Source organism: Budorcas taxicolor, chromosome 7 (assembly GCF_023091745.1).
Source record: "Budorcas taxicolor isolate Tak-1 chromosome 7, Takin1.1, whole genome shotgun sequence".
NCBI classification, from domain to species: Eukaryota; Metazoa; Chordata; class Mammalia; order Artiodactyla; family Bovidae; genus Budorcas; species Budorcas taxicolor.
The window spans coordinates 35,903,639-35,916,113 of NC_068916.1; positions in this window are offsets into that span (position 1 = coordinate 35,903,639).

Genomic DNA, 12,475 nt, shown 5'->3' on the forward strand with positions numbered 1-12,475 from the left:
TCTTGGCAAAACTCTATTAGCCTTTGCCCTGTTTCATTCTGTATTCCAAGGTCAAATTTACCTGTTACTCCAGGTATCTCTTGACTTCCTACTTTTGCATTCCAGTCCCCTATGATAAACAGGACATCTTTTTTGGATGTTAGTTCTAGAAGGTCCTATAGGTCTTCATAGAACCATTCAACTTCAGCTTCTTCAGCATTACTGGTTGGGCATAGACTTGGGTTACTGTGATATTGAATGGTTTGCCTTGGAAACAAACAGAGATCATTCTGTCATTTTTGAGATTGCTCCCAAGTACTGCATTTTGGCCTCTTTTGTTGACTATGATGGCTACTCCATTTCTTCTAAGGGATTCCAGCCCACAGTAGTAGATATAATGGTTATCTGAGTTAAAATCACTGATTGCAATCCATTTTATTTCACTGATTCCAAAAATGTTCACGATTGCCATCTCCTGTTTGACCACTTCCAATTTACCTCGATTCTTGGACCTAACATTCCAGGTTCCTATGCAGTATTGCTCTTTACAGCATCTGACTTTACTTCCATCACCAGTCACATCTACCACTAGGCTTTGTTTTCACTTTAGCTCCATCTCTTCATTCTTTCTGGAGCTATTTCTCAACTCTTCTCCAGTAGCATATTGGGCACCTACCAACCTGGGAGTTCAACTTTCAGTGTCCTATCTTTTGGCCTTTTCATGCTGTTCGTGGGGTTCTCAAGGCAAGAATACTGACGTGATTTGCCCCTCCATTCTCCAGTGGACCATGTTTTGTCAGAACGCTCCACCATGCCCCATCGTCTTGGGTGGCCCTACACGGCATGGCTCATAGTTTCATTTAGTTAATCAAGGCTGTGATCCATGTGATCAGTTTTGGGTAGTTTTCTGTGATTGTGGTTTCCATTCTGTCTTCTCTCTGATAGATAAGGATAAGAGGCCTGTGGAAACTCCGTGATGGGAGCGACTGACTGTAGGGGAATTCAGGTCTTGTTCTGATGGGCAGGACAATGCTTAGTGAAGTTGCTCAGTCCCGTTCCACTCTTTGTGACTCCATGGACTATAGCCTACCAGGCTTCTCCATCCATGGGATTTTCCAAGCAAGAGTCCTGGAGCGGGTTGCCATTTCCTTCTCCAGGGGAATCTTCCTGACCCAGGGATCTAACCCAGGTCTCCCACATTGCAGGCAGATGCTTTACCTCTGAGCCACCAGCAAAGCCCAATGCAATGGGCTTGTTTGCAAAGGGCAATGGTTAGTAACTCTTTAATCCAATTTTCTGTTGATGGGCAGGGCTGTGTTCCCTCCCTTTTGTTTAGCCTAAGGTCAAACTATGGTAGGGGTAACGATGGTAATGGTGACCTCCTTCTAAAGGACTTTGGCTGGAACTGTTGTATTCAGTGCCCCTGACCCAGCAGCAGGCCACTGTCAACCATGCTTCTGCCAGAGACTCCTGGACACTCATAGGCAAGTCTGGCTCAGTCTCTTGTGAGGACATTGCCCCTTTCTCCTGGCTTTTGATGCACACAAGGTTTTGTTTTTGCCCTCCAAGAATGTGTTTCCCCAATGCTCTGAAAGTTCTGTAATCAAATCCCACAGCCCTCCAAAGTCAAATTCCCTGGGGGTTCTCAGTCCTTTTGCTGGATCTCCAGGTTGGGAAATCTGTTGTGGGTCCTAGAACTTTTTTTTAACAGTGGGAGAGTTTCTTTGGTATAATTGTTCTGCAGTTTGTGGGTAATCTACTTGAGCCATCAGTTAAGTTCAATCGCTCAGTCATGTCCAACTCCTTGTGACCCCATGGATTGCAGCACACCAGACTTCACTGTCCATCACCAACTCCAGGAGGTTCCTCAAACTCATGTCCATTGAGTTGGTGATGCTATCCAGCCATCTCATCCTCTGTTGTCCCGTCTCCTCCTGCCTTCAACCTTTCCCAGCATAGGGTATTTTCCAATGAGCCATTTCTTTGAATCAGATGGCCAATATATTGGAGCTTCAGCGTCAGTCCTTCCAATGAATATTCAGGACTGATATCCTTTAGGATTGACTGGTTGGATCTCCTTATAGTCCAAGGACTCTCAAGAGTCTTCTCCAACACCACTGTTCAAAAGCATCAATTCTTTGGCACTCAGCTTTCTTTATAGTCCAACTCTCACATCCATACATGATCACTGGAAAAACCATAGCTTTGACTAGATGGACCTTTGTAGGCAAAGTAATATCCCTGCTTTTTAATATGCTGTCTAGGTTGGCCATAGCCTTTCTTCCAAGGAGCAAGCATCTTTTAATTTCATGGCTGCAGTCACCATCTATAGTGATTTTGGAGTCCAAGAAAATAAAGTCTGTCACTGTTTCCATTGTTTCCCCATCTATTTGCCATGAAGTGACGCAACCAGATGCTATGATCTTCATTTTTTGAATGTTGATCCACATATTTCCAGTAATCAATAACAGTCAAGAAATCCCTCTGTCTCTTTTCTCTGAGAGCTTCCCAACCATTTTGTGTTCTGAGAAACTTTGAACCTCAAAGAACTACTTTGCTCTTGATATTCCAAAGTAATAGCCACCCCCACCCTTCCTTATGACTTGCCGCTTTTTTAAAAAAACACAATTGTTCTCCTTTCTCTTTGGTATGTTCCTCATTAGTAGATATTCTCCCTATTTCAGTAACCTACATGAAATCATCGCCTTAATTATCTGGTGCATTATGTCTTTGCAACCACTATCTTTTTTTTCTTTTTTTTTTACAAAGTCAACACAGACTTTTAATTAGACAATTTTTTAATCAATCACTCCCTTAGAAATATTATTTCACAAAGACACAGAATTCATGCTATTTTTCTTTTTTAAACTTTTCTGGCTAAGTTAGAGCAATAGACGTATCTTTTCATTTACAGAAAATGCACACAAATTAGAATAGATTCGCTTTTTGCAACAACTTCTGTTTTATATCAATTCCAAAAAAAATTCACTTTTTTTCACAACTTCTTTTATAAGAAATATGTTTTGACTGGAGGTAAAATTTTATTTACTATATGTTAAGCCAACAGTATAAAAGTTCTTTAAGTTTCTTAAAAATGTGTTCAGGATTTTTATGATGAAACTTTTAACCTGGAGAATTCTTTTAACCTCCAGGGCAGTTAATCTTCTTTACCTAAGCCTGTATCTGTGCATAAATATTTTGATAGATTCTAACATGGGTAAAGTTAGAGAACCAGAGCGTTGTAATCCTCTAAAGAAATAGCAGCATTTGTTTCCATTTCATGGAAGAGTTATTTTTTAATGCATCTTTTAAAGGAGTCTATCCTGTTTTATTGCTGGAATATCCCGAAAATTGTCATTTACAGATACAGATCATTTATCCTGAGTCATATTATCAGTTCTTTGGAGAATCAAAAACCTGCACGTGAAAAGACAAATGACAGTTCTATTTTAAAGTATTCAGGTATAGCTGGAAAGTATGTGTCTATATTAGGCAATTTAAAGTTGCCCATTTTACCAGTAGTTCTTGCTGTTGCTTTCAGGGCCTAGGGCAGTCCTGGACTTACTGGATCCTTAATAACTTAGAATAATTCAACTGACTTTTCTATTTGTCCAAAAAGCAGGAGGAGAGTACCTAAGCAAATGATTCAAGTATAAAAAAATATAAGAAATATTTACCTATTTTAGAAAATTAGTATTTTGAAACTCTTTAGTAGCAGTTTTCTTGTGCATAATATAATTGCAACGTAAACTATATATATATATGTGCATATAAATGTACACACACATATAGACATACGACAATATAAAATTTACATACAAATATATACATACATATTCCATTGTTCCGATATATTTATGAGGGCCATTCTTAACTATTCTTTAAACAAGACAAAACCAAAGGAACGTTTAGCGAGTCAGTGCCCAGTGCTGAGTGGCACTTTCATGCCACCTGAAATAAAACTGCATACCTTTAGGGACATTCCATAGCACTCACAAACCGCCGAGTTCAGACTTTGCATCTGTTTTTTATCAATGCATTCGTTGATTAGTCATCACAACGGGCAAGTTATGTGATGATTTCTATTGCCACGTAAACACCCCAAATGAGAACACTTTTTTCAAACACAATAGATTTACCCAAAGCAGCAAAATCCAAATGAAGCTTCTTGTTTAATCCCAGATGCAGATTTTTCTGACTCTATTTTAATTACCTTCTTTAGTCATAAATTAGAAGAGTTTCCTCTGGTTCGTATGGTTTCATGGTCTTATAATTAATGTAGCAGGGCAGGTGTTCAAATATAGTGCTTCATGAAATGGGTGATACAAGAAATTAATATGGCAATATGTTACACAGAAGGATTCTGTAGTCACTTACGTGTACACTTACACTGTACACGCAGTTCACCTAATGGAAACCCATTGTCAAGAGTCTAGTTAACTACTCCATGTTATTGGTGCCTCAGCAGCTATTTTGTGTGGCCAGAGGCCTTGAACAGACACTAACTCCTCCTGAGATTTCAGGCCCTATATGGCAGTCTACAGAGTCACAAGCAGATGTAAGCTCCTGGAATAACTTTCCCAGCAGTCTCTATCAGTGACAATCTCCCCTGTCTTCTGGGACCTTCTCCTTGTGCACCCCTTATAAGCCTTCTTTGGAGCTTATCCGAACTCTGGTCTTTTTTATTTGATCAATCTGGCCTTAGCCCAGGAAACCCATAATATCTCCCCTCTGGAATTTAATAAAGACATGAGCCCCAGGTCCTATCATTCTCTCTGTCCGCACTCTTCCTTGACCTCCCTGTATGGCCCCTGAAGACTTCCTCTAAGACTCATGAATAATAATCTCTATGCCAGTTTCCCTTGTGGTCTTTTGTTGAACCATCCAACATGGCAGATCCTACGTTAGTGTTAATGTAACAAAGTCACAATTCGATTCTCATAATGCATCTTCTAAAAACCATAATATTTCTTATAGTGACAATGTTTAATTTTATTTAAATGTATTTGATGTTTAATTTTATTTAATTATGGGTCAATGAGTTTGGGGAATTCTACAATAATACACTAGGCAGTTTCAGGTATAAACTTGATATATTCATATTAGCTCTCATCTACACTGGACCTTTTTATTTATAAATATACTCAGGAAAGCAAACGATCTTCTCAGTGACATCACAGGTCTCATAGAGGAATTTTTAAATTTATTATTTATTGTATTTAAGTACAGTTGATTTTGTTGTTGTTGTTCAATGGCTGACTTCTTGAGACACCATCACCTGCAGCACACCAGGCTTCCCTGTCCTTCACTATCTCCCTGAGTTTGCTCAAATTCATGTGAGTTGAGTCAGTGATGCCATCCAACCATCTCAACCTCTGTCACCTCCTTCTCATCTTGCCTTCAGTCTTTCCTAGCATCAGGGTCTTTTTCAATGAGTCAGTTCTTCACATCAGATGCCCAAAATATTGGAGTTTCAGCTTGCATCAGTCCTTCCAATGAATAGTCAGGGTTAATTTCTTTTAGGGTAGACTGATTTGATATCCTTGCAGTGCAAGGGACTCTCAAGAGTCTTCTCCAGCACCACAGTTTGAAAACATCAATTAATTTGGCACTCAGGCTTCCGTATGGTCTGAAACTCACATCTGTACATGACTACTAGAAAAAAACATAGCTTTGACTAGATAGACCTTTGTCAGCAAGATGATGTCTCTGCTTTTTAATATGCTGTCTAGGTTGGTCATAGCTTTGCTTCCAAGGAGCAAACATCTTTTAATTTCATGGATGTAGTCATCATCCATATTGGTTTTGGAGCCCAAGAATATGAAATCTGACACTGTTTCCACTTTTGATCATCTATTTGCCAAGAAGTGATAGGACTGGATGCATGATCTTCATTTTTTGAATGTTGAGTTTTATGCCAGTTTTTTCACTCTTCTACACCCTCATCAAGAGGCTCTTTAGTTCCTCTTTACTTTCTGCTATTAATGTGGTATCATCTGGATATCTGAGGCTGTTGATATTTCTCCTGACAATCTTGATTCCAGCTTCTGCTTCATCCAGCCCAGCATTTCATATGATGTACTCTACCCATAAGTTAAATAAACAAGGTGACAATATACAGCCTTGATGTACCCCTTTCCCAATTTTGAACCAGTCTGTTGTTTCATGTCCAGTTCTAACCGTTGCTTCTTGGCCTGCATACAGGTTTCTCAGGCAGCAGGTAATGTTGTCTGGTATTCCCATCTCTTTAAGAATATTCCACAGTTTGTAGTGATTCACAGAGCCAAAGGTTTTAACATAGTCAATGAAGCAAAAGTGAATTTTTTATTTGTTTTGGAATTCCCTTGCTTATTCTATGATGCAGTGTATGTTGGCATTTTGATCTCTGGTTCTTCTGCCTTTTCTGAATCCAGCTTGTACATCTGTTCACTGTTCACATATTGCTGAAGCCTAGCTTGAAGGATTTTAAGCATAATCTTGCTAGCATATGAAATGAGTGCAATTGTATGGTAATTTGAACATTCTTTGACACTGCCTTTCATTGGGACTAAAATGAAAACTGACCTTTTCCAGTCTTGTGGCCATTGCTGAGTCTTCCAAATTTGCTGGCATAATGAGTGCAGCACTTTAACAGCATCATATTTTAGGATCTGAAATAGCTTAGCTGGAATTCTATCACTTTCACTAGCTTTGTCCATAGTAATGTTTCCTAAGGCCCACTTGACTTCACATTCCAGGACGTCTGGCTCCAGTTGAGTGAAGTGATTCACTTTTACATATATTTCCTTTCCATTATGGTTAATCAGAGAATATTGAATATAGTTCCTTGTGCTATACCGTAGTAGGACCTCATTATTTATCCATCCTATATGAAAGTAGTTTTCATCTGTTAATCCAAAACTCCCAATTCATCTCCCCCACAGACCCCAATCCCTGGCAGCCACAAATCTGTTCTTTCTGTCTGTGGTTCTGTTTCATAGTTAAGTCTGAGTCATATTTTAGATTTCACAAGTGATATCATATACTATTTGTCTTTCTCTGTTTGACTTACTTCACTTACTATGATAATCTCTAAGTCCATGTTGCTGCAAATAACATTATTTCATGATTTTTTATGGCTTAGTATTCCATTCTATACGTGTACCACATCTGTCAATGGATATTTCAGTTGTTTCCATATCTTGGCTATTGTGAATAGTGCTGTTATGAACATAGGGGTGCATGTATCTTTTCGAATTAGATTTTTGTCTGAATATGTGGCCAGGTGTAGGACTGCTGGATCATTTGACAACTCTATTTTTAGTTTTTTGAGGAACCTTCATACTGTTCCCTATAGTGGCTGTACCAACTTACATTCCCACCAATACATAGGAGAGTTCTGTTTTCTCCATACCCTCTCCAGCATTTGTTATTTGTAGACCTTTTAATGATGACCATTCTTGAGTGGACTGAGGTGGTACCTCACTGGATTTTCAATTTGTATTTCATCACAGTGGACTATTTTGTCACTCAATATTTAAAGGAATCCATGTTGTTCAGATGGTAAAGAATCTGCCTGCAATTCAGGAGACTTGGGGTCAATCCCCAGATCAGGAAGATCCCCTGGAGGAGGGAATGGCAACCCACTCTAGTATCCTTGCCTGAGAATTCCGTGGACAGAGGAGCCTGGCAAGCTGAAGTTCATGGGGTCAGAGTTGGACACAACTTTGCAACTAACATTTTCACTTCATATGAAAATCAGGATAAGCATTGATATGGTGATCTGATCCTCCAGTCTCTCAGCAGAGGCATCTGATACTGTCATTGGGAAACCCAATTGGCCAATTGTGGAAGGAGGAATGGGTGTAGTAAAAACACTGAGAAGATCTTAAATTAAAATTCAAAAGAGAGAATTGATTGGATTAATCAGCCACAAGCCAGTGTAGGCAGCTCTACTCCAAGACACCTCAGTGAATGAGGTGTCTAGACTGGACACTTTCAAAATCAGAGATCATCATGCTTTGCACCAGAGGACTTACTCCTTTTTCATAGCTAATTGGGCCAAGACTGGTAGTTGACTTGAAGTGTGTGCCTTATTGATCATATTTTAAATCGTTGTATAGACAAGGGTCACTTTCTGAACATTCTTGTTTAAAATTGGACTAGCAGTCTTTCTTTCAGTGTCATTGAAAAAAATTGACAACTTTCTTCTATATTTTAATCATTTGATATAACTTCGGAAACAATTTCCTGAGGCCAGTATTGGTATCCATTAGTATTTTTGAGCTAAGATTTAGCAAACTGTCCCAGTTTAGTAAAGTGTCAGAGATTCAAAGTCTGTTTGGTCCCACGCCACAGCCAAAGTGTCTTTCATCTGTCACCATCTTCATTTTTTTTTTTTCCTGTGAGTTATTTCTTTTATTCAGAAACAGAAGCTGCATGAGTGTTTTGGTGTAGCAGTGGCAACCCAGGGAAAAAACAGTGCTCCTTGCAAGGGCTAAAAACATCATTGAAAATCAAAGCAGTAGTGTTGATTTGCTAAAAATCATATCAGAGAGTTGACCTTAGGTCCTGAAAAGAAAAAAAAAAAAAAATGAGCATTTGGAAAGGCGTTACTGTACCAAGAAGCCAGCTTATTCAAGGATGGATTGTTATACTTTCAATTATTTTGAATTGTATATTTATTCTTACACTCTCCTAATGTAGCTGTAGAAACAGCTTTTGTCTTCAAACTTTGTGGTCCTCATTGTCACTGCCTGTCTTGTCTCTGTATATGACCCCATTGTGTTCCTTTTTTATGACTGAGTAGTATTCCATTGCATATGTGTACCACTTCTTTATGCATGCATCTGTCAGTGGACATCTAGGTTGCTTCCATGTCCTGGCTATTGTAAACATTGCTGCAGTGAACACTGGGGTGCATGTGTCTTTTTGAACTATGCTTTTCTCAGGGCGTTTGCCCAGGAGTGGGATTGCTAGGTCATGCGGTACTTCAATTTATAGTTTTTTGAGGAACCTCCATATTGTTCTCCATAGTGGCTCTATCAATTACATTCCCATCAACAGCCCAAGAGGGTTCCCTTTTCTCCACACCCTCTCTAGCATTTATCATTTGTAGATTTTTTGAGGATAGCCATTCTGACTGGTGTGAGTTAACACCTCACCATCTTCTTTTCTTGATTGCTATATAGCTAAGATCAACTCAGGGATAATTCTACCCCTATCCTTCATGATTCTTTTGGGAAGGGAGTTGCTTCATCAAAGAAAAGTTTTGTGAGACAGAACAGATGCCCTTGTATCCTTCTTATTTATTTATTTTTTCCTCTGTCTCACAGAATAATCACTGGCATTTATGTAAAAATCAATATTGTGTCTATTGAATGTGGCCTCAAATACACAAGCAGGAAAAAAGTTGTTAGGGAATTTATTGACCTCTATCCTATTTTAGGTTTATTGTAAAATATATTCATCCATTCAATTTAGTGAGATCCTGTTCCTGCCATAAAATTGCCTTTATGGAAATATTAGACTGATGAAGAATCCCTGTTAGGAATATAGATGACTGTGATACTTAGAAGTCTTTCACTCCTCCAGATGAGAAATGACTCCCCAGACAAGAAAAACTAGGTGTACTCAAGTTTAACTTCTTAGCCGACATCTAAAGTAAAGTTGTCATTTTTTCTTTTTTTGGTAAATGAATTTGCTTATTATGCCTACCTCTCTTACTCTGTAATGTAAAAATTGCCTAACATGACTGTTAGCATTTATGCATTAAGAGGGTGATTTTTTACACAGTCACAGAAAAGAATCCACTCATCTCAGATTTTTTGCTATATTTTAGCCTCCTGGTTTTCCCCATGCATAAACTGCTTTTAGTACTTTGTGGTGGAAAGGTGGGACTTAGTCCCATCACCAATACTGCCTTGCATTTGCATAGTTTCATTCTTTTAAGTCTTATATTCAAAAGAACCTTGTTTTATTGATCCAGCCCATATATTGCAAAAAGGTTCTAGGACCCTGAGTATTCCAGTCCCTTGAACTGTGGAAAAACACTAAAGAATATATTGTGCAGGTAATCAGGGGCCTGAGAAATATTTGGTCTTAGACAAATAGAGAAAAGTCTTTTTCTTAGAACTGACTGACATAGCTCAACTTCCAAAGGATAATGGTGATTTCACCCAGAATGAAACAAGGATGGACAGTCAAATATATTTTTTCTGCTCCAGCAAAAGAGATTTTGAAGAAGTCAGGAAAGGCTTACTCTTGAGCCCCCAAAGGTGGCATACAATTCTCACCAGTCTGATTGTACCGTACAGCAGATCTGTCTACCCATTGTGATAAGTCATTTGTAGGAACCCTCATTTCTATAACATATATTCAAGCCTTCCAAGTATCATCTCTCTTCATGTTATTTTTGTCTAACCTAACAATTTGCTTTTGTTCAACAGATTTAATTTACTGTTTGGTTCCCAGCTATATTTATGTTGCCTGCTAGCATAGCCTCCGGTTGTACCACGTAGATGAGACCCGAGGAAATGCTGCCTTTCTATGGCACTTTGCTCTGACTGGTGGCTGACATGGGCTCTACTTTCTCCTGTAAGGCACTTGGGATGTTTTCCCCCTGGTGTTGTGCCTATTTTAGAGGGTAATCTATATGATCCATTGCCACCATTTTTCCTGCTCTCCTTCTATGCCCTTTTTCCGTTTCTCCTTTAACTGACTTTATTACCACCAAACACCTCATTTTTCAGTCTGGCTTTACTTTCTTTCCGTGTCATAAACTCAGGGCCAAGTAAGCTTGTCAGATACTTGGTAAACAGTTTTATCTTTAAATTCTGGCCTTTCTTGGGCTTTGGAAAGTTGTCTTCTTCTCTCTTTGTTTTTTAATTAGATTTTTAAAGGGCAGTTTTAAGTTTCTAGGAAAATTGCGCAGAAAGTATAGAGTTTCCGATTACATCCCCTCCACACACCCATCCTTTCCCCACACACAGCTTCACCTATTAACATTTCTATTAGTGTGAACATTATTACAATTAGTTAACATTTAAAAAAATTTGTTTTTAATTGGAGGATAATTGCTTAACAATGTTGTGTTGGTTTCTGCCGTAAGTCAACATGCATCAACCATAGGTATATGTAGGGACCCTGCCTCCTGAATCTCCTGCCACCTCCCACCCCGTGCCACCGCTCTGTGTGCTGTGCTGTGCTTAGCCACTCAGTTGTGTCCAATTCTGCGACCCCATGGGCTGTAGCTCACCAGGCTCCTCTGTCCATGGGGATTCTCCAGGCAAGAATACTGGAGTGGGTTGCCAGGCCCTCCTCCTGGGGATCTTCCCCACCCAGGGTTCGATCCCAGGTCTCCCGCACTGCAGGTGGGTTCTTTACCAGATGAGCCAGCAGGGAAGCCCCATCCCGCTAGACCGTCAGAGCACACCGGCTTGAGTTCCCTGTGTCACACAGCGAATTCCCAGTGGCTGTCTTACGTATGGTAACGTATATGTTTCAATGTTACTTTCTCAATTTGTCCCATCGTCTCCTTCCCCTGCTCTGTCCACAAGTCTGGCCTCTATCTCTGTGTCTCTATTGCTGCCCTACAAATAGGTTCATCAGTACCATTTTTCTAGATTCCATATATATGCACTAATATTTTAAAAACAAATATGATATTTGTTTTCTCTTTCTGACTTCATTCTGTATACCAGGTTCTAGGTTCATCCACCTTACTAGAAATGACTCAAATTTGTCCGTTTTTATGGATGAGTAACAATCCATTTATTTGTAATAAAGAACTACAAATTCTTTATCCATTCATCTGTTGATGGACATTTAAGTTGCTTCCATGTCCTGGCTATGTGAATAGTGCTGCAATGAACATTCAGGTACATGCACCTTTTTCAGTTTTGGTTTTCTCAGGGTATATGGTCAGGAGTAGAATTTTTGGGTCCTATGTTAGCCATAGTACTGTACACATTTGTAATTCATTTTAATTAAGTGGGATGAGATGACTAGTTTGCCATTTAAATGCAAACTTTTTAAGGAAAGGAAGTCTGTCTTCTTCATTCACAACAGAGCCCTCATAGACTAGCTCAGTGCCTATAAGTATCCAGTATACAATAAATATTTGAAGAAATCGTTTTCCTCATCACTTTCCTTTTCCATTGGGCTATTCTAGTTTCACAGAGGCAGTATCTCAAAATCTTGTTGAAAATACAAATAACCATTTGAAAACCTCATTTTCTATTTTGAACTATCTATTTGAGAGGCTAGGTTTGCTTTGATTTCTAGGAAACATATTCTTTTTTTTGAGCATTGTTTTTTTTCTTCTACGTACTATAGTAATGTTAATCTTGTTGATAAGGATGTATAAGTTGAAATAGAAATAAAACATGCTGTGGGCACTGGTGAAGACACCTGTATTAAATTATAGTAGATCTATTATTGTGCCCCCAGCTTTCATCTGGATTAGAAACATTTACTGTGCAATTTCAGAAATACTGCAGCTTGAGAAGAGTGAGGA